General features: G+C 38.2%; 1 protein-coding gene across 3 annotated transcripts in view; it reads left to right on the forward strand.

The window, feature by feature from the left end:
* YJEFN3 (YjeF N-terminal domain containing 3) overlaps positions 1-24908 on the forward strand; it is a 1463772-nt gene that overhangs the window by 963226 nt on the left and 475638 nt on the right. Inside the window, exon 1 of one of the 3 annotated variants that reach the window (XM_044090653.1) lies at positions 4067-4088. The exons of the other annotated variants lie outside the window; for them this stretch is intronic. The gene's annotated coding sequence lies outside the window, so the exon portion shown is untranslated. Of the gene's footprint in view, positions 1-4066; positions 4089-24908 lie in introns of those variants that run through there. 3 annotated transcript variants of the gene reach the window in all.

The raw sequence follows: 24908 nt of genomic DNA on the forward strand, positions 1-24908 counted from the left end.
ACATTACTGTATTATCACTAGACCTTGCAGGGGTGCACATTACTGTATTATCACTAGACCTTGCAGGGGTGCACATTACTGTATTATCACTAGACCTTGCAGGGGTGCACATTACTGTATTATCACTAGACCTTGCAGGGTGCACATTACTGTATTATCACTAGACCTTGCAGGGGTGCACATTACTGTATTATCACTAGACCTTGCAGGGGTGCACATTACTGTATTATCACTAGACCTTGCAGGGGTGCGCATTACTGTATTATCACTAGACCTTGCAGGGGTGCACATTACTGTATTATCACTAGACCTTGCAGGGGTGCACATTACTGTATTATCACTAGACCTTGCAGGGGTGCACATTACTGTATTATCACTAGACCTTGCAGGGGTGCACATTACTGTAGTATGACTAGACCGTGCAGGGGTGCACATTACTGTATTATCACTAGACCTTGCAGGGGTGCACATTACTGTATTATCACTAGACCTTGCAGGGGTGCGCATTACTGTATTATCACTAGACCTTGCAGGGGTGCACATTACTGTATTATCACTAGACCTTGCAGGAGTGCACATTACTGTATTATCACTAGACCTTGCAGGGGTGCACATTACTGTATTATCACTAGACCTTGCAGGGGTTCACATTACTGTAGTATGACTAGACCGTGCAGGGGTGCACATTACTGTATTATCACTAGACCTTGCAGGGGTGCACATTACTGTATTATCACTAGACCTTGCAGGGGTGCACATTACTGTATTATCACTAGACCTTGCAGGGGTGCACATTACTGTAGTATGACTAGACCGTGCAGGGGTGCACATTACTGTAGTATGATTAGACCCTGCAGGGGTGCACATTACGGTAGTATGATTAGACCTTGCAGGGATGCACATTACTGCAGTATGATTAGACCTTGCAGGGATGCACATTACTGCAGTTTGACTAGACCTAGCAGGGGTGCTCATTGCTATATGATTGAACCTGGCATGGGTGAATATTATTGTTGTATGATTGGACTTTGTGGGAATGCATATTTCTAAAGTATAACTAGACCTTGCAGGGGTGCACATTACTGTAGTATGACTGGACCTGGCAGGAGTACAAATTGCTCTAGTATGACTGGGTCTGGCTGGGGTGTACATTACTGCAGTATGATTGGACATGATAGGGGTGCACATTACAGTAGTATGATTGGACCTGGTAGGGGTACACATTGGTATACGACTGGAACTGACAGGTCTACTCATTACTGCAGTTTGATTGGACCTGAACAGTGTGCACATTGCTACAGTATGACTGGAGCTGGTAGGGGTGCACATTGCTGCAGTATGTCCAGACTGTGAAGATACACATTGCTACAATATAAAAACAAACCACTGGCACAGATCTACAATATAGTTTATTCTCTAGCGCCTCAGTCAAAGACCTTCAAGGAGTAATAAAACCCATCAAAAAAACAGTTCCTTATATACAAACTCAATAAGGCAATTATCCCATTATACAATTAAATAAAATAGCTCTAATTAACCTCACAGTTCAAACCTGTGGGAATTAGGGTATTATACTTTAAAATAAAAACAGATTCTTTGTAGAGAAGATGGTGTTTGCTACAGTATGACTGGATCTGGTGTGTGGGGGGTGCATATTACTGCAGTATGACCATGCCGTAATGGTGCACATTACTGCAGTATTATTGGATATGATAGGGGTGCACATTGCAGGAATGCACATTGCTGCAGTGTAACTAGATCTGGTAGGGGGTACATATTACATTAGCATGGCTGGATCTATCAGAGATGAAAATTACTGCTATATGATTGGACCTGGTAAGGGTACACATGACTGCAGTATCAATGGACCTGATGGAGGTGCACATTGCTATAGTATGATTGGACATGGCAGGGGTGCACATTACTTTAGTATGACTGGAGCTGACAGGAGTGCACACTATTGCAGTATGACCAGATACTGAAGGTGTAGCTTTACTGCAGTATGACTGGAACTGACAGGTGTGCACATTGCTACATTTTGCCTGGATCTGGTAAGGGAGGGGCTGCATATTACTTTAGTATGTACCATCATGATACGCATTGCTACAGTATTATTGGATGTGATAGGGGTGCACATTACTGGACTTTTCAGGAGTGTGCACTATTGCAGTATGACCAGATATTGAAGGTGTAGCTTTACTGCAGTATGACTACACCTGGCAGGGGTGCACATTGCTATATGACTGGACCTGGCAGGGGTGCACATTGCTGTAGTATGACTGGATCTGGCATGAGTGTATATTATTATAGTATGTTTGGACATGGTAAGGGTGCACACTTGCTGCAGTATGACTGGATCTGGCTGGAGTGTACATTTCTGCAGTATGCTTGGACATGGGCGGGGTGCACATTGCCGCAGAATGACTGGACCTTTCAGGAGTGCACACTATTGCAGCATGATCAGACGTTGAAGGTGCAGTTTTACTGCAGTATGACCAGACCTGGCAGGGGTGCACATTACTGTGGTAACATTTGACCTAGCAGGAGTGCACATTGCTCCTTTCTGGCTCTTTCACTTTAATGCAAGGTTTCTGAAGTGGTGACTTTGCTGTGGCCTGAGTAGGCCTGGTATGAGAGTGAACCCATTCTTCAGTGGATGCCTTCCTGCTTTCTTGTGAACACAGTCTTGTATGAGACACAGAAGAGGCTACAGCAGACACTACAGTAAACAAGATGTTTGTAACAGATGAAGTTCAGAAATTTATACTGCTGTATTATTGTATATAAGCAGAATGGTTTCTGTATAGAATGCATTTATAATACTTTATGGTTTGATTTTTTTCATCTTACTGCAAAGTTTTGGGGTTGTTTTTTCTTTAGTTAGAATATCACCTTCAAGAGCCAGGCCAGCACTTTCAAAATAATTGTGAATGTGTGGATAAAAGAATCCAGTTCTGTGTTGAAACGCAGTTTTGAAGGTTTCTGTATGTCAGCTAAATGCAGCACTGTCTGTTCATTTTCTGAGTCTGTCTTTGAACCCATAACCTGATTATCTCCTTCTTTATCTTGCCTCACTGATGCTACTGTACAGTCATTCATGGATAGGCTGTAGGTATTTTAATTTACTGTGAACATTTTGCCATTGCCTACATTTTGTGTTCTGTCACAGTGGAAATTGTTGTGTACCCATGTAATTATCGATTTGCATTATGTGTTCTGTCACAGTGGAAATTGTTGTGTACCCATGTAATTATCGATGACCTTTGGTTGTACCATCTCTTACTGACCTATGGGCTGTACCATCTCTTACTGATCCATGCATCACTCTTAGCATAGTAATATTGAATAACATATAGTGCAGCTGGTAGTAGACAGCCATTGAGCTACATTTTCATTCAGTGATAAACCATGACGTAAATAGCCGAACATTTGTGGCAATCATCTTGTGTAGCCTTTACCTGTTGTCTGACTTTTTGGGGGAATATGCTTTTATGTTAATTTTACCAGACTGGTCATGTCAGGACTTGTTTAATGCAGCATCTCTTTTCCTGGGAAGTATTTCAACTTTGTTGGTTCTTTTTCTGATATGCCGAAGAATCGCTGTAAGCAGCTATGCTTGAAAGTAAACAAGTGTTTCTTCTTAAATAATAATGAAAAATGAAACCCAGGTGTGTGTAAGAACAGATTAAGTTAATCACAAATAATAATTTTTTTTCTGGATGATGCTAACCATTACAAGGCCAGTTAAAAATAGAAAGAAAAAACATGTTTATGTGTTCTTAAATCACACAAGGTTTTTACAGCTGTGGCCAGTCATTACAAAGAAGTCTGTAGCAACAAACATTGGTTAGAAATCACTGCCTCATCTTTTTTACTAGTGCTGTTTTAGTCATTACCTAAGTTATAGTTTTTATGCAGCTTTTTGTTATATTTAACTCTGCTGACTGCTTCCTTTCTTTTAATTTTGGCTTTGGCTTCCAATGTCCACAACAGACCAACAGACCTCATCTCAAAAGCTTCACATTGGCCCGTTTATTTCTCCTTGGGTGAGTTTTGACTACCTCCCATCCACACTGGCCCATAGACAGGTAACAGTTTTAAATTCTGAGACTGATAAATAAAAGTTGTTGTGCAATCAGACTGAGTGTTAAAAACAGGGATGTACGTACACTACGCCCAACACAGCTGTACCTCAGTGTAGCCCTTTATATTTTGAGGTGCATCACGCTTGGAGATAATATAAACAGTTTCCCCCAACTCCCCTGCACATTAGGGATGCAAAGGATTTTCTACAAAAAAATAACTTTAAAGCAGAACAGCGATTGTCCACATTCACTGTTCTCCTTTCGTTATATAGCTTGTTTTTCATAATTCCAGGATTTGCAGTTTTGGATCTCAAAATTACAATGGGGAGATTACAGACATTCCTGTTTTGTTTAGAGAAAATGCTTCTGTAGGTTTTCTGCTGTCTGCAGTTTGGCAACAGAAGGGGGCAGTGAACCCATGTGGACAGAGACAATATGTAACCAGGTATTAGTGAAAACCTAACTGATGAATTACCATGAAGATTAATTACAAGCTGCTCTCAACTGTGCTACTATAAAGTGAATGAATTAAATTGTGGGTTTCAATTTTAAAGAATGTCGGAAAAATTGTGAAAAATGTAGAAAACCATAGTCACACTCCATATTTACAAGCCAAATGTGAAATTAACTGTTACAATGCTATAAGTAAAATACAGTTGTGTGCCCGCTGCTGTCCTTAGTGCAGCAGACCTAAACCCAAGTGAAGCAAAGGTACTGCACAAATACAGTCCAGCTAATGGAGCATGATCCAAGCACATGCAGTACACTGCAGCTCAACACTAACATAGCGCCACCTAACATGTATGAACCTGCCTAAAGGGGAATGCACCAATCAGCAACAAGGGAGCAACAGACAGCCAATAGTAAGAAAAAAATCAGGACAAATCAGTAACAGTTAACCCTGGTGTTTGGTTCAAACCTAGATGAAACTATGGCAAGTGGCAACAAAATCCCATTAGAGTGGCAGGTCCGAATCCAAGTGAAACAAGGGCAATATACATATAAAATCTATTTAATGTGGCAGGACCCCAACAAGTTTACTGACTTACAATACAAGCTTATGAGCTATTCGATGGACAAGGATGTTAGTAAAGGACAGCATTTTTATAATCTTCTACTGGTGAATACAAGATTTGCTGAAAATAGTCTGCCAAAAACAGGTTATTTTTTGTAATTTTTGCTAATTTTGAAGCTTGATCTTTTCATTTGAAGGAGGGATGAATATGATTCAAATCTATTACACTAAAATGAAAACTGGATACAATTTTGTTTTTTAGTGAACTATGTTATTAGGTACTGTCTCGATTCATCCTTTCTCATTACACATTTAGTCCCCATGTAAAAAATAACTGAAAAGATCACTCACAAAATGGCACAGAGTCTCTGCGATTTCCAAACCCAAGTTTGTGTCCAAAATAAGTCAGGAGTATCAGACCATTGTTAAAGTACAATAAAGTGGAATCCCACATTTCTTGACTCTGTATTTAGTCATTATTTCCAATTATTTGGCTAAAAAAATGAAAAATAAAATAATTGTGAGGATGTTACTGTAATTTACTTAGATGCATTGCTGTATGAGTAAAGTATGTAGTTTACCGCTGAATAGGCAGTAGAAATATGCTGCAGATTAATTTGTTTTGATTCTGTATGCTGCTCAATCAGACACAGGACTCATCATGATGGCCCCAAGAAACATTAGATAATTTACCTGTCTGTTACCATTTCTATATAAACCATAGAAATAACTTGATTAAGGTAGCTTCCTCATGCCCCAGGGAAAAATGCAGATTACATTTTCATCTCAGAAAGGTATTGTTAGGAAGCTGCAGAAATATAATGGGGAGAGAAAACAAGGAAAAAGTCAAGGCCATTTCTTAGGGAAGAAAAGATGCCCATATTTTTTTTTTAAATGTGTTAGAGGACAGGGAAAATACAACATGAACAATAAAACATATTATCTAAATACTAATACATAACACAAAAAAATGGGCTAAACAAGTTAGTAAAATATCAGTATTATTAATCTATCAGTTTTTTCCTATTGCATCACAAAATACTGAAAATATTTCGTTTTATTTACATACAAACCCCACAGCAGTTAGTTTATTCAACTAAAATATTTATCTGCTTATTTTTTCATGCAAAGATCTAGTTAAAAATATTATTATGCTACTAATGGTTACTATACAATTGTTTCTTCAACAGGACCTAAGCATATTTCTCTTATGTAAACGTGCACATCACTGCAGGCTTAGTTTTGCATAATACTTTTTTATTGTTTCTGACGATAAAAGAATGGTACCCTATAATCTTCTTTCCTGATTACACACACACACACACACACACACACACACACACACACACACATATATATATATATATATATGTGTGTGTGTGTGTGTGTGTGTGTGTGTGTGTATAGGTTTACTATCAAAATCGTGAATGACAGAACGAATTCCATTCATTTGCGCAACTCACAATGCCAAAAAAAGCAGAGGAAGAAGGTCAGTATGTCGAATGTAATGCCGATTATTAGAATTCTGCATTATTTGACATACTACTTCCCCTGCACTTTTGACAACAGTAACTGAAGTTTTAGTTTTCAGCAGTATGAACATACTGCACAACAGTGAACTGAAAGTTTTTGCAGGTCGGTAAGCCCCCCCCACCCCCCTGCAAATTATATATTCCAACTCCTAGATTGCACTACAGTGGGGAAGAGCGTAAACGTCCCAGATCTGCACTGTACTACTAACTCTACTACTAAGGTTGACAACATATGTGCGAATGCACAGTGCATTTGCTGAGCCGGAGATGCGAAAACATGGAGGTTCAAAAACACAGGAACCAGCCAGATGTTATGTGTGTGTGTGTGTGTGTGTGTGTGTGTGTGTGTGTGTGTGTGTGTGTGTCTGTGTCTTTTTTTCATCATATAGCTTTTTATAACCTTAGGTTAAACCCAAAAATATCCACAGAGTCTAGTATTCGAGTGCAGTTACCAAAGTAAATACATAAATAAATCATCAAACATGAGAGGCATATGAAGTTGTAGACACACTGAATGGCAGAGCAGTGCACTACACATGTTATTGCACAGTAATATTACTTTTAGTTATCTACGTCTGGGGTATTAGCATACACCTGTGTGGGACCTTTTGGCCTTAACTAGGCTTAACCTTTGTGTGGAAAAGTTAACCTGCTAAGACACTGTCGCATCTGTTTGATGTCTTCAAAATCTGTGGGGTGTTTTCTTAGAATCTAGTTGGTTACATTAAAAACCGTGTCATTAAAGAGAATTAGTACAGTAATACAGAATGACTGTTTGAAAAAATGATTGATTACGCTTTAGATTATACATTATAGCCTACATGAAATGCCAAAGTCACTGGCATTTGTTCATCTGACTGCTCTGATTATAAATGGTTGCAACAATACTTTGTACATTTTACTGTAAACATTATCCTTTGACATTTGATAGTGACATGTATTTGCACACTTTGTCAATAAAACAGTAAAAAAAGCACATTAAATCCATAAGTTGTTTTCCTCCCAGTCACATGTGATAAATAGGGAACAATGAATTTAACTGTTTATATTTTACCATTTGACTCTGAGTGATAGTTTTAATAGATACAGTGATGAACCCCTCACTTGCCAGTAAGCATGGTTCCTTGGCTTATGTCTCTTTACTTGACGTCAGTTCATCTGACTTCACCTACATTTAAATGTAGTCCCTTTGCAGCTGGAGTGAAGACTTAATGAAATGAGGCCTAGCTATCAGTGCTGTGTATAAGGTATCATGACAACAGGCAGTCTTCTCCACCTAGCCAGTGAGGTGTTCCATCCTCTTTAGCGCTAGTTCAATGATTAAAAAAAAAAAACAACTCTTTTCATGGTACCCATAGAAGAAAGAATGGAGATCTAGAAATACTGACAATATCTAGTAATAATTATTTTTTTAACCTATACCATATGCTGGTAGCGGTTCTGTGTAATAACTGTGTCTGATGTGTTCATCTTTGGGGCCTACATCTAACCTGAGACATGTTAATAGATGCTGCTCTTCAATTAAAACAATTATCCCAAGAAAATACTCACTACCTGGTGCAAAGAGACTACTACTGCTGTCAAGGCCAGTCTGTGATCAAATATAAAAATCCAAAGATTTTATTTTTGTAGCTGTTTATACTGGGGTAGAGAAGTAAAAAACTAAGGTATTTAAAAAAAATGTATATCTGTTAGACTGATGCAGTTTCCATAGATTTATTTCTTCACTTTTTTGACCAGCTTTGTCCCCCTAAGCCAATGTGTTATTTTCAGGGCAGACTCAAAGTGGTATTCATACTGACTCAGTGAAATTTGGCCATGGCAGTGGCCCCAATTATTTTATCAATAAGTGGGGTGGGATTGTTTACATCCACCTGAGCTAATACCAACTCAATTAGATGTGACCTCAGTTTAACATCTCATCTGAACGCTGACACAACTCAGGAGTGCATCACCCCCTTATGCTACACTCTAACATCAGTACTGTTAAATAAATCTGAGTACCTAGTGTAGGAATAGAACCCACAGCCTTCTGATCTTTCAGCATGAAAGGTGAGTGTGCAATCTGTTGAGCTACTGACAATGAGAAATATGAAAAGGCCAGCCTCTAGTGAGCTTTAGTGAGGCTCGTAAGGTGGCTGATAGGTGTAAATACAATTGTTTGTCCTTTCAGAATTTATGTTCTGCTGGAAGGATATGGGGATAACTTACATATTTGAGGGAGTGATGTAAGAAAGGCAGAAGAAGAAGAAAATGGTCAGTGATAGCCACACTCAAGCTTAGTCCTTTAGTGCAGCTTTAAAGGACAGCATCAGAGACCAATAGAAGGTTAGGGGTAGGGTTTGTATGGTTATATAATTACGAGTGTAGACTTAAGAGATGATTGGGCCATTTTTTGCCACATAGGTAATGACATGATTGGTTTACTATTAAAATGCTGAAATGCAAAATTATTTATGTTTGGGAAGGCGAAATAACTAATCGAAACTCAAAATGTACAAAATGTCACAATATTGAATCAGCTGAACAAATTCAGCAGATTCTACATTGTTTCTGAACAGATTATGTGATACCTGTATAGGAGCTCAGGTAAAGGAAACTCCTATACCTAACATCACATTTTTGCAGGTAGGCAAGCCCCCCCCCTGCACCCCCCACACACACACCCTGCTAACTATATATTCCAACTCCGAGACTGCACTATGCTGAGGATGAATTTCCCACATCGCAATGTACCCCAGCCTCTGTACAGTACTTCGAGTTTATTATATAAGCTTTCACATACGGGAATGTTTGGCAAGATGGAAATTTGAGCATCCATGTTTCGAGTTTCCATCTGCGAACATTCCGTGTTCCATCTTTTAATAGTAAACCAGCATGATTACATTTGCCGTACTATGTTCCACTGTGGTAGCCATGCAGAGAAAAGAGAGAGAATTTTTTTGGTCTTCTTGCCTTCTATTCTCTTGACAGAAAAGCGAGTTAATTAAACTGTTAGAGATTATGAAATGAACAATTAAAAAAGATGATGAAAGCTGAGGATAGGGATATGAAGAGAGAGAGAGAGAGAGAGTTAGAAAAGCATGCATACATTATAAATAAAATATGTGACATTGTAAAGATGCTGCAGTTTTGGGGTATGTAGAAAGGGTGACATGAGGCAAAAAAGAGATCGGAAGAAGAGAGGAACAGAGGTATCAGCTGTAAGGATGACATTTCAAGGCTGTTCGGGGGTTACTGATCCATGCTGAGGATGGTGAGACCTTTAAGCACATGTCCAAAGTTCAATTGAGGGGATTTAAGGGTGCATTGGATAATAGTGTAAAAATACCTGCCTAGGGTCTACCTGTTAACATTCAGGCAGACTTTTCATCTTAATCTGTTTGTCCATGCAAATGTGATAAAAGAGGATATTAAAATCCAAATAATATAAATATAAAAAGGCTGTGTCCAAAAAATGATATGCTTTAGCTTACTTATAATTCAGTGTTTTTATTGCACCATTGCACAGGTGTTTTCACGTTGCATACAACCAAGGATTCAAATAATAAAAGCCAGCAAAAGGCTGCTTTTCCGTGTTTAATACAAATCAAAGAAGAACACACATAAAACTCTAGCTCCTCGGCTCTGTAACCTTCAAGAAGTATAAACTTATAAGCCATGAGCTCTCTCTCTCTCTCTCTCTCTCTATATATATATATATATATATATATATATATAAAATAAAATAATTATCTAATTAAATAATGAATTAGCAGATAATTAAATCAGATGCCTCCAGTTACATTCAGCATTAAGAGCCCAAGCCATTAAAGTACTATACTTAAAATAAAAACAGACTCTTTATAGAGTCTTTATAGAGAGCTTATTTTTTAAATACTGTATCATCAGAATATTTTGAATATATTTGTTCCAGAATGCTAGCTTGCAAAGCAGAAGGATCACCTTCAGGACATTACTTAAAATGCAGAGAAAATGGCCTATCACAGTTAAGTTTTTTAGTATGTCTTATATATATTCCTACAGTGTAAGTTTGAATACTCTCTTAGTTTCCGCTACATAAAATAAGTCACGTGGACATTTAAGTATGTACATCACTCCTTCTGTATGACAAGTATATCTATCAGTAGGTACAAACCCAACACCATCGATCTTAAAAAAAAATGTCTGAACAATACAACTCAAACAGCCCCCACAGGGGAAGGCACCTGAAGTAGCAAGGGTCCCATAGGAATACTTATTCGGTACCTGAAAATTACTCTGCACTAACGTATCTTTTACATTTTTGCCACTTTTACAAGATATATAAGGAAAAGGACACAACAGGGTGGAAAAATGACGATGCTGCAACAAAAAAATGCCAGTAATATTTAACCAGTTCTATCAATTTCTCACTAAATAATGTGTAAGTAGAAACAAAATAAATGCTCTGTCTATGAAGGGAAGGTATACTACACTTTCTGTTTTTTTCTATTTTTCTCATGGGCTTGAACCTGGTGGCCACATTAGTAACAGTTTTCCCCTTAACTTGAAGTAAGGCATTCTCTATAATAGACTTGTCATACCCCCTAAAGGGAAACATTTTAACAGTAAACCTAATTTCTGTCATAAAATCTAATTCAATATTATATAAACTTCTCAACTGTAAAAATTCACCATAACATAATGATGACAAGTGTGTGTGTGTGTGTGTGTGTGTGTGTGGGGGGGACAACAGCTCATACCATGTAAAAATTGCCCACCGTCTTCAGACTTTCTATGTATGGAAGTTAGAACTTCTCCATTGTCACACCCTTTTAGTTTTGCATCCAAATATACAATAATATTCCCCCCACTTCGGTTCATCAAAAGAGAGACCAAATGTATTTTTCCCTAGATCTCTAACAAAATCAGAGAGCTGGTCTTGGCCACCTTGACAAACAAAAAATCAAATCATCAATATAATGAAAATGCATTACTTATACACTACTTATTTAAAAATATATGCTTGTAAATATATTCAATTTCAAACAGTCCCATTAGCAAATTAGCATACATGAGGCAAACAGTGTTACAGGGAATGCCTTACTTTGCGTTTTCTCAAAGCATTTGTTTTGTAATTCCCTGCTGTTGTTTCCATGAATTAAACATAGTGATTATTTTTACTACCTATGCTGCTTATAGAATTTTTATACAGGAACCTAAGCAGGAAGAGGACAGATTACATCCTCCCAGTGTATGTTTTTCAATTTGATGCGCTTCCCTTGTGTTCATTTATACCGATGCTTCTTTAAATGTGCAATGAAGGCAGAAGTGCGTAAAAAAAGCTATCGAATAAATGACTGAGTAACTATATAATGGGCTAAATATCTGGTTTAAAAAGTCCTGCAGGAAAAAATGTCAGGTAAACTTAATGAAATAGTAACAGACTTTGCTGATTAACTCCCTTCATTTTACTATCCAGCGTTATTCCAGTGGGCCAAAGGCTTGGTTGTAAACCAGACCCATAATTTTAGATGTGCTTAATGATGATGTTATATTAGAAAAGGAACAGGAGTGGTGTTGTTGGGTGGGAGTTAATATGTGTGCTTGTAAAATTGGGTACTCTGGTGAGGGATTTCATTTCTGCTTTTACTTTTCTGGCCTAGAGACAGTCTTACTAAATAAAAAAAGAACTGACACAACTACGTGCTGTAACTGCATTCGGGTTACTTGCATGTTTCCTTGTTACACTGCCTCCCACTATACCATATTACCAGTAAATGACCCATTTGCGGCCTGCAAGCCTTGTTGATTCAGTTAGTATCGAAAAAGGAGATTAAGGTACAAATTCCCTCCTGGTTTCTTTAACAATGGAAGGACTCCATCTCATCAGTGACGCTAGTCATTATATAACAATGATTCAACCATCTTTTTGATTACTAAGAACAAAAGGAGACAATAACAAAAACAACTGCAGATGAATTTTATGATTCATCCAAAGGAAGCAGCTGAGGAATGAATCACTCACATTTTTAGTCAGTAATTACTTACTCCATTCTTGTGACTCTGCTTTATTATTCTTTATAAATGGTTTATCAGGTGTCAACACTGTACAATAAATGGTTGACACGAATATGAGCAAGATGTGACATGCTGTTTATTTAATCTCCTCATTCAAGGCAATAAGTACAAATCTTTATGAGTTTCTTATAGGAAGGAAAAAGACAATGAGGATCAGGAGCCATTTTGTCAAATTGGAGCCTGTAAAGGAACAGATGTGTATATATGGATGACTTCATGCTGTAGGCCATGTGCTTTGGTGGAGCTATTTTAAGGTCTCTATATCTGTGTAGTGTGATTTTGTGTACACCCTGCCCATGCAGAAAATTGTCCATGGGGTGAATCACTTTGATAACTGGAACTTAATAGTCAAAATCCCGACTTTAGTGGTATCATAGTTTGCCACTATGGCAAAAAGTATAATATTTGTTACAAATGGTCTTGGTATTACTGCTTTTCCTTTGTGTAACATACTTGTTTGATTTATTTATGCATTTGTTAACTAGCCAAACTCACTGACGCAAGAATCCATGTTCAGAGGCAAATCAGGAGCACTGTCTGGTTAAGTAACTTAGTAACCATTACCTTAAACAGATTTTGTTTTTTATGGGCAAGTACCTTGTTCAAAGTCACTCAATAGGCAAATGGAGATGAAAGGATTCAAACTCTATGCCCTGGACAACAGGAAGCAGCTTACTAATGCCTTAGAGTCTTAATACCCTGAGATAATTGCCAGATTTATTGCTATAGACTGGGAGTGATTTTCATATCACGACAGGACTGTACAAGTCTTTTTCACTTTACTGTGGGCTTGTATATGTGCTATTTCCCACTTCTCTCCATGCATAGCCTGTGCTTAGTGTATACATGTGTTGTGAGAATGTGCTATATTTGTGCAACCTTTTTACAGTCTTTTTTCTCCCTGGTTTCATCCTGATAGCTGTTCCTGTGCCCCACATCCATGCTGGGTCTACTGGCTACCTCACTCTAAGTCCGGTCAAATACTGAATTTGATGTTGGGGCCAATATGGAACCTAAGGACATCCTGGTACATTAGTCCCCTAATATCAGCTGGGGTGTTTTTTTTTACTTTACCCTATCCCATTTCCCCTCTGACACTTGTGCAGTAACTAACCACCAGGGGTGTAAAATGTGCAGACCCCACCACTCCACCTTACATTGCAGCATAATGCAACATCAGCAAGATGCCCCACCCTTTTTGTCAAGCACATTCCATTTGGCTTCTTGGCCTCCACCAGGAGCCTAATTGCTCTGGTGTGACCATTTACATGTCATCCTCCTTGCTGTTCCATCAGTAACCCGAGCCATTAATCAAAACCAGGCTGACTAGACTGTAATCAGAACTTTATCCCTCTTCACCAATAGGGCAGCACTAATTTGTGATACTCTTGTAATTTGATATAGACTCACTCAGAGCATCTACACAGATTTAGCTAACATTCCACAATATGGTCTTACTAGTGTTTATCTGTGTTTTAGAGTAGATCCCCATGCCCTGTGTAACTGTAATACTAGCATGGTGCAAAAAGGGCAACCACAAAGGTATATTAATAAATGCCACATTCTATAGTTGTAGTTTGGGGGTGGTACTAGTGGATGAGGCTGGGTCTATACCCATGTGTCTCCTCCTCATCCTCCAACTCTTACTCCACACCCCCTGAGAAAGGCACTGAATATACAGCTGTCTGACTGGGTTACAGATATACCAGTCTACCCATGTGTAAGATCATAGTGGTAGGAGAAAGTACCTTTTCTTGTGGACGTTTACTGCATATACATTTCTATTGGAGCACTGATATGTGACACTGTTATGTAGGAGCTGCCTGTCTATCACTTATTTTTGGCACACTGGGAACCTAAACATTGTTAGACGCTTCACCTTCACAGCTACAAAACTATAATCCTGGTTCATGGACAGCTGAGCCTTTACTAGCATGCAACACTGTTATATTTAAGCATTTGAATAGCTCAGTTCATAATTACACTGTAATTACACTGCTGTAAGGGGATGTATCTCTTACTGAAGCTAGGCTTTGAAGAATAGTCATAGGTAAATGGGACACGTGTATGATTAGTGGAAAGCAGTTTATGTAGCAAAGGAAATGGAACGTTATACAGCTAGTAGAAAGCATCTTTAAGATATGTGTAAGGAAACAGGCCAGTGAAGACGAAATGTACTGTTAGCAAGAAGAATTATATGAGGCATAAGTGAGCATCTACAGGGAAAGCATATTGTTATTGCAAATTATACAAGAGAAAACACTTGCTTTTATAGTACATTTTTCCCTGGCGGTTCAGCCCAGTTTTATTGTGTAACATCTTAGATATGAGTACCATATAGTTTATCACTTTTTCTCATAAACTGCTTGAGAAGTGCCTCAGTCTTCTGAACACGTGTGTGCAATGAAGCTGTTTTCCTCTAGAACTACTTTTATTGCTAAAACATATGCAAACAAACTTAAGAAACTCAAAATACAGCTCAGTTCTTCCGCATGTGTTTCAGATTAGCTTAACTAGATTTCTAAATTAAGTTTCTCAGTATGAGTACATACTTAAAATGAAGTGATCTCATTTTCATTTTAAACTGCTGAGTGTTTTTAACACGCAAGCTGAATCCATGGTTTATGATAATGTGTGCTATCTGAGCTGCAGGAGTTAACTCTTTCACCTGACAAAATGAATCTTATTTGTAACAAGGGCATACAAATGGTGTCACATAATGATTGTTCCACTGTATAGAAATAGGTTAAATCAACCTCTTTGTGCAAAGCGTTATGTGTTTCTTTGCTGTTTGACATATACTGCCACAGGGGAAAACTTGGCCATGAGACACAAGTGTGACCAGTTACCTGAGTGAGCAAGGACACAACATGGAGCCATTACTTCATTTGTGAACTTCATTAGTAGTTCTCATACTTGCAGAAATTCTTAGTTGTCTCCAGTGGCTAAAAAGTGGAAAGACTGTAGTTGGAATCTCCAAGGGCAGGGCTGAATGTCATCACGAATTTGCATTTAACTCAGAAGACTAAACCCATGGTTGAAAGTCACCATGAACTGGTAGCTTAGAGGACTATAGCTCTGACTCATTAATGAGCTACCTTCTGTTTCAGGGGTACATGGTTTGAATCTTATTTACTTAATGTGCGACGATAAGCAAGTCACTTAACCAGACAGTGCGTTGGGGCATTTGGGAACTTGGACGAGGCTCCCAAATAGCATCCTGGACTGCATATCTAGTAACTACCTATAAATTATCTGTCTTATTCCTGCCTTGGGAATGAAATGACGGAGCAATACGAATTTGATTTATATCCTTCATACAGCTGTTTGTAGAGCCATTAGTTTTGTGGAAGTGAAAAAGATGGAGAAAAATATGGTCCTGTGCAGTGAGAAAACACTGATTTAGGTTGTCACACATATGTATATAAGAGATAGAGTACAGGGAGTTTTGAGTCTGTCTTGATAATTTAGGGTCTGTACAACAATTTTTTTCATCAGCAACCTTTTGGGGTCGAGATGTGTTTGGACAGATACAGGCTGAAAGGGGTGTGATGAAGGCTGTTTACAGACAAATGATAACTTCTTTAGTCCTAAATGAGTTGACTTTAAATATTTGCATATTAGTTTGGTCATGGAGTTAAAATTTCCTCACCACTGTTACAACATGGTAGTAAAATGATAGTGAATTGTCTATGATGGTACTACTCTCTCTCACTGATTCCATCTGGAGAGGAGTGCTGTTTATCTGCTTTCAGAAAGTTAGGGTTGATAAATGTGACAGTACTGCACTCAGGGCCAGCCTTTGGTCAACTGGTGCCCTAGGCAAAAGGTCTTCACAGCACCCCTCCACACCACCAGGTGCCCCCATCCTGATCTACTTATACCATTCAGATTACTGGAAACGTGCCCTTACTAGAGTGGCACCCTAGGCAGCCGCCTAGGTGGCCTATGCCTAAGGCTGGCTATGACTACACTTTTTTATATTTAAATGCCATTATCTTGATACTAGTGACTTGTATGGCATAGTCCTTTCTGTAGCATCACTGTATCTGAAAATGAGCACAAAACACCCAGCTTAAAGTCATCAGCAAACCAAATTAACCAAATTTCTGGATGAGAAGTCTGACGATCAAAGAATTAGATACCAAACAACAAGAAACCCAGCACTGAGCTCTGATGTGTACAACTATTCACATTTTTGCTTTCTAAGGTGACACCTGCTATTTAAACTATATGTTTTCTTTCAGACAGACAGTTTGGTATCTACCTCACAATAAAAGGGTCTGTGTTTCAGTTTTTGAGCTTATTTACAATATTGTCATAGGGAATAGTGTTAAAGACTTTGGCCAGATCTAAGTGTTCTACGTGGACTATGTAGCCTCCATCCATAGCTTCTGTAAACTTTTCAAAAATGTTACCTAGAATAAGTAGGCATGACCTACCTTTGACAAAGTTAAATTGATATGGGTCAGAGCAGTAAGTTTTTAATGCTGGTATTTAAGAAGTCTAATAAAATGCATTCCATGGCCTTGCATATCAGGCTTGCTAGGCTAATGGGTCTGTGGTTGCAGGTGTGTGATGTAGGGCTATCCTTGTGTATGGATATCAGAGTGGTTATTTTACAAGCTTCAGGATCATAGCCTGTGGAAAGGCTAAAGAGGTGTGCAAGAGGCTTAGACCATACCTCTCAACCTGGAAACATGAAAAATAGGAACAAATCTGTACATTGATTAACATCAAATTTGCATACATAATTAAGTAACCCCGCCCACTCCAATGGAATTGTGGGATACCAACTTTCAAACACAAACTGAAGAACAAACAAACAAAATATGGCACCAGAGTCCCCCTGCAGCCATTCCAATGTCCCATTACCTATCTAATTTACCCCATTTACCATAAACACTAATGTGTAGATACTGCTTTACTTCTACAATGATTATATGGATTGTATTTTTACATTTTATAGCACAATGCACAAACACCAATAGACATCTGCTAAGCAAAGCTGCTAAACAAAGCAATACTGTCTCACAATGAAAATAGACTTGGCACTAAAACTTCTCTGCCATTGAAACTCACATTCATTGAAACAGCATTGAAAGCCACACCACATCCAAAGAAAATGCATCTGGCCAATGGTGGATAAAGATTACCTTTGGGCTGTTTTCAAATCATTGGCCCCTTGCACACAAAACAAGAAACATACATGTGTTCTTTGATACACCTTCTGGACTTTATTAAATTATATTCCTCATATAATATAGCACACTTGTTAGAGCGCATTTTAAATTTATTGTTTGAACCTTTTTCCAGTAGGCATTGAAACAAAATGCATCACCCAATAATGACAAAACTGCCCAATTCAGAACATGTCCATTATAAAAGTCTACTTCCACACACACACACTATATATATATATATATATATATATATATATATATATATATGTATATATGTATATATATATACATATAGGATGAAAGTAGTATAAGCCATAGGCATCTTGCACAGCTTCTCGCTTATTTTCAATTTCAGGTTTTTTTTGGGGGGGAGGTGAACAAACATTTTGGAAAGTTGCTAGAATAAAATGTTGTGTTACCACAATGTATTTCACTGCCAAGACTTGAACCCAGGACCCTGTGCACTAAAGTCAGAGCAACATACCAATATGCCAAATCAGCAGTTTCCTGAAAGATAGGATAGGAAGACTGAAACTTAAATGGCTATCATTTAGTGAATTCATTTCTCACTTCTCACCATAGTTCTGAACCTCTTAGCACAAAAAACCTGAACAAAGCCAATAATGGGGGAATGCAGCCCCAAAAATAGGGACAAATTTCAAATACTGATATTATAAACTTAGAAAATTGCTAAAATAAAAGGTTTTGTGTTACCATTTATTTTCTGAAGAATATGAAGTCTGAAATTCAAATGCCTGCCATTATTTAGTGAATGCGATCCTTCAGTGATTTGCCACAATCCTGAATAGCAATACTGATCTTAGAAAATTGCTAGAATAAAAGGTTTTGTGTTACCATTTATTTTCCGAAGTATATGAAGTCTGAAATTCAAATGCCTGTCATTATTTAGTGAATTAAATCCTTTAGTGATTTGCCACAAAAATACTGAAAACCACAGATTTTATGAGGAACAGATCAAAAATATGAGGCATAAATTCACAAGTGGTGGCTAGGGACTTTAGGCTCTTTTTACCTTGTACCCAAGGTACAGGGTTTGAGCCTGAGTACCTCTAGCTACCAGGTGTATTAAATTGGGGCATTTTCTCACACACACACACACACACACACACACACACACACACACACACACACACACACACACACGCACACACACACACACACACACACACACACACATACACACACACAAACACACACACACACTGTTCGTTCACCCTGAACTTGAGAATGGAAGAAAAAACATGTAGACCAGCAGATAGATTCATTTGAAAAACACTGTTTGTGGCAGAATAAATAAATAAACATGTTTCCTACTCGTTCAGTTCCCTCTCATTGCAGATCCATATTTCCTATGAACCGGACTGCAGAATACATCCATATTTGAATTCCCACTCACAGATGGAACCATTCAAAATCCGGAAATGTGAGCACTAAGTGTCTGAGCCCTTGAGCTCAATTCAAACAGGCTGGTAGCCCTGACGGCACTGACATCATCACACACGTGATGATGTCAGCTCAAAACCGGGAAAAAAAATTAAAAATAATTAAATTAAATAATTATTTGGACCCAAGAACTCGGGAAAAACTGAGTAATTCGGTATGGTTGGGAGGTGTGGCTTAGACAAAGTATGTTTAGCACTATTTATTAGGCCATGAGTAACATTGTCAGGGTACACATATATGGAATTTTTGGTCTAGGAGAGAGCAGCTAAGATTTGCTCCATGGTAATTAGAGGATGGAGCAGGGACTCAGGAATTTGTAGAACTTCAGTAACAGTAGCTGATGATGTTAAACTGGCACTATGCTCATGTGTTGGTATACAGCAATATCCTCAGTGCTGAAGTAGTTAATTAATTTATTTATTTAACATTTGTTCACCGGGAAAGTCCGACCTGGAACCAGTTTTCAGCAGAGGCCCTGGCAGAAATGCTCCAGACACATGTCTTTGTAAAATGGGAGGAAATGGGAGCACCCAGAGGAAACTCACATGAATGAAAGGAGGACATGCAGACTCCACTCAGAAGGCACCCCAATCGAGAATCAAACCAGAGAACCTCTTGCTGTGATGAGACAACACAAACCACTGCACCACCGTGCCATACATTATGAACTAGCTCAGAGCATTCATGGGTGTTGTTCTTAGCTTTCTAACATGGATAAGGAAGAGTTTGTAGTTGTCTTTAGTTTCAGCTGTTATTTTGAATTTATAATTTTCTCTGATTTTCCTGATGATTTTTTTTAGTTTTTAAATCTTGCACACTAGTCATGCAAAACAATATTGATAACTTTATAACTTGATAATGACAGCAGAGTCAGAAAGTCCCTCTGTACCAAGTAGTTATAGTCACTTTTTTGACAGTGTATACCTCAAATATCTGATTGTAGCACAAATAATAATGGCTATAGGAAAGTATTACGAGTTTGCTTCTCACAGACACATAATAGCCATAGTAAACTATTTCAACATACTTCACACAAATGAACACTGATCATGCAAAGACAGAATAATGACTGTTTAACTTGAGCAAATGACTGCAGGGTCAGTGACTTTTGTTCACAAACAGTGCTTATACCAAACAGCTGTAACCACTTTGAGTGTGCACACATTAGATGACTGTGATAAAATATGCTCACAGTAATGTATTTGAGCCTTGATTAACACAAATGGTAGCCAAAGTAAATATTCCAACTGACATCACACAAATGCAAATTAATCCTTCAAGGCCAGAAGAGTAACTGTTTAATATGATCAAAATAGCAGGACTAGCTATTGTCCTCCACAAACAGTCTCTGTACCCAGCAATTACAGATATTTTGGTGATTGCGAATATCTTAAACATTTGATTATGATAAAAATGGCCATGGTAATGTATTTCAGTTTTGTTTCTCATAAAAAATAGCCACAGTAAAGTGTTACATATTCATTTATCCACATATACATTATTTCTGCAAATCCAGTACAATAACTAACTGTAACAAAGAAAAATAGACTCAGTCATTTTCATCCACAGCCAGCCCCTCATACCTAGTTATCATAGGCACTTTTTTTTAGACTGTGTACATTTCAGTTTTCTGACTGTAATAAAATAAAAAGTGGATACGGTAATTCATTTCAGTTCTGTTTCATATAAATGCACAGTAGTCAACCACAAGAGTATATTCCATTTTGTTTCACTTAAATTCAAATTAATCCTGTAAAACAATCCACTACCCATTTCTGGTTGCTTGCCATGTTAAGTAAAACAAACACTTACCTATTGCAATTTAGACCATTTTGAGTGAACTGCACCCCAGTCACAGCATTCCCTTGGAGACCATCACAGTGCTGCTCTCTGCTGAATTGTGCCTCTTCTATTTTATTTTTACCATAGCCCCACTATTCACTTCACTTTTCAAAATTAGTGAACTTTCTTCTCCTCCTTATTATGCTATCTACAGTCTAGACAATAAGTCAGACAGCTTTTGAGGCTGTCTGATTTCTTGTCTGAGTCATGGCTGTGATGGAGCAGAAAACATGCAGACTGAGACATCATCTCAGAATGCTGTTGCTGTGTCTGATATGAACAGGGTATCCACATCATCATCATTTCTATACTTAAAATTAAGAAATAAAATTCAGACAAATGCTCCTTGCCAAACAGCACCCTAGGCATCCCCCTAGTTCGCCTATGCTAAGGCCAGCTGTGTACTTTAAGAAAAAGATATATTATTTAGCTTTTAAAAATTGTCTACCTCATAAAAACAGTTCTAGGGAAATAAAGTACAGAAACTAGTTATTTTTCTTTTCAAATCTTCTATAATTAACTATGAAATTAATTTGAAGTCAAAAGTTAAAAGCATTACTAAGATATTAACATTAACATTCCCCCTATAAGAGATTCAAGCTGTGTGGTGACTGAGCCCAGTGCTACAGTTGCAGTGGTCTTTCAGCCCTCCAAAGGTTTGACTATGACACCAACTATCAAGAGGGAAAACACCTAGCAAAATCTCACTTAACATTGCCCCGATAAGAGATTCAAGCTGTGTGGTCACTGAGCCCAGTGCTAGAGATGTGGTGGTCCAAAGGTTTGACTCTAATAACAACTATCAGGAGGGAAAACATCACCTAGCAAAATCTTACTTAACATTGCTCCGATAAGAGATTCAAGCTGTGTGGTCACTGAGGTGTGACAAACTATACTTTGTCCCAGTAGCTTTCTTTTTTCTAGTCATTAGTGTAACTTCTTATCAAAGTTAATATTAAAGCACTGGTTTGCACACTCACAAGGCAGGTCTGCAACTTATCTTGCTGATTCCTTCTACAATTCAACTATGATAAATCAAAGTATATTATGGTTTAGCTTACTGAGTACTCTCATTATCGATAACCTTTCTATAGTGATGCTCTGTCTATCTCTCTCTCTATACCCTACACCTTGCTGCTGTCACTGTTAGGTGCTGTAGATCAACTTGTGTCTGTGTAGTTCTATCTTTGTAACTGTAAGGCATTGAAACTTACCACTTACCTTTTTGCAACCCATTATTTCAGTCCTGGTGGGCTTAGCCCATTCCATTCACCCTCGCTAACACTCGGGCTCACTCCGTTCTCCTACCCTGCCCCAATTCCCACCCCCAGTATCTCTAGATTTATACTATCCCAACCACACCCACTGCTCCATCCCACACCATCTCTGCCACTCACATTCACTCCACTCATTCTACCTCATCTAACACTACTCACACATTCTCATATACTCCATCTCTCCATATCCTAGTCACACCTCCACCTGCAATCACCTCTCTCTTACACAGTCATGGCTATCTTACAACTAAGTCTTCTCTGCCTTCTCACAATCCTATATAACTCCACAAACTATCAGTCTCTCAACATTGCAACACTTAGTAGCCTAACACAACACTATGTAGTCCCACACATAGACACCGTACATTACTATAATATTTTTCCACAAATTTTCAAGAACATCACCGATTACTATAAAAATGAAATATACATGCATTCATTCCAACTCAAAGAAAAGGACAACACTTTTCCATGCTCATCTCCAAACTCAAGCATCTGTTCCACACTATCCATACCAGGCTTACCACATGGGGATATCCACCCCAACCCAGGCCCAAAACCACTCTGTCCACCACAAACCACAGCAACACAACCATCAGGGAATATTGCCCCCATTACCTTCCTCCCTGGTCAAACAACTAACAAATGCAATAACAACCACCTCTTGATATTAAATATCAATATTAAGAGTATCAAAAACAAAATACCTGAACTCCAGGCCAGATTAGCACACTACTCCCCTGATATAGTTGCTATAACAAAAACTTGGCTAAATAAAAACATACCTGACTCTGACTTTCTCATGGCTGGCTACAGCATTATTAGGCAGGATAGACCCCTTCGTAAAGGTGGTGGATCTGCAATATTGTATAAGACCAACTTAACACTACTTAAAATTCCCTTCACCTACTCCTCTCCCAAAAAGTCCAAAAAATATCATTGCCATCTACATCCCACCTGGTAACACCCCTGCTAGTATTGAAGACTTCTTACCTTGGTGCTCATCTGCATATTCTCAAGAAACCCTCATTCTTGGTGACTTTAACCTAGATTGGTACACCTGTACATCCAACACACCAATTAATATAATAAATCTCCATGGCTACCAACAGCTAGTACAAATTCCCATCAGATGTGATAAAAACTCTAAAAGGGACTCTATCTTAGATTGGGCTCTAACTAACTACCCCACTATGTACCCCCACACAGGCAGTCTCCCAGACAGCCTAATTAACCACATCCTAATATAACTAATATGCAGTAGAACCAACCAATGCAAAACCATTACCTATAGATTCACACAAAACACAAAAAATTTCTCACCCATTGTCCCTAAAACTTTACAGATGCGACTGCACCCCCCTCTAAGAACCCTCCCACTTGACCAGGCCATGGCCTACTTCAACAATACATTTTTACAGCAGCTAGACACTGTTGCTCTACTACACAAGGTCATGGTAAGAACCACTAAATCCTTTGGCTCAGCAAAGAAACCAAACAAATCCTCAAGTCCAGAGATACTGCTTGGTTCCAATACCAAAGAACCAAGGATATACATAGCCTTACTAAATATAGAAAACTGCACAACTGTGCAAAAAAAACACATTAGGCAGGACAGAAAAATGATACTATACTACTTTGTAAACTAAATACCAACACGACCCCCCCAAATTTTGGAAATGTGTAAATCAATTACTAAAAAAACATGGAAATAGCTACCCCCAAACCGACCACCCCGATACTAAAGCACCCATTGCTGCACAATTTAACTCCCACTTTGTGAACTCCATTCTATCCCTAATTTCACAAGATAATTCCAACCTCGCTATCCCTAAAACAACAAATAATACTAATATGAGCTTTACCCTCAAAACAGTGCCCACATGATGGTTATATGTTATATAACTACATCAAATGTATGCTCGCCAAACTAAAACCCTCATCAACTTCACATGACCAACTCCCTAGCTACTTCTTAAAACTCATAGCAGACACTATTGCTATCCCAATCTCCACCTTCATAAACAGATCTTTTGCTGAAAATTATGTGCCCAAACACTGGAAAATATCCCATATCACTCCTATACACAAAGGAGGGACCTCTACAGAACTTAATAACTATAAACCCATTGCAATACTCTCCCTCTTGGCCAAAATCTTAAAAAAATGCATTAATACCCAGGTCTTAAATACCTTCTAGATAATAATATCCTGTTCCCCACACAACATGGCTTCAGACCCACCCATAGCACAACTACAGCCCTTCTCTGCTTCACAGATACAATAAATCAATTTAAAAACAAAGGCCTGCAGGTGTCAACTTTCTTTTTGGAAATGTCCAAAGCATTTGACACAGTATCCCACCAAATCCTGCTAAATAAACTAAACCAATATCAACTATCAAAGTCTACTCTAACCTGGTTCTATGGTTACTTAACTGACAGGTACCAGGCTGTGAAATGGGAAAA

This window comes from Protopterus annectens, chromosome 13.part0 (genome assembly GCF_019279795.1).
Source record: "Protopterus annectens isolate FY-2018-M chromosome 13.part0, PAN1.0, whole genome shotgun sequence".
Lineage (NCBI taxonomy): Eukaryota > Metazoa > Chordata > Ceratodontiformes > Protopteridae > Protopterus > Protopterus annectens.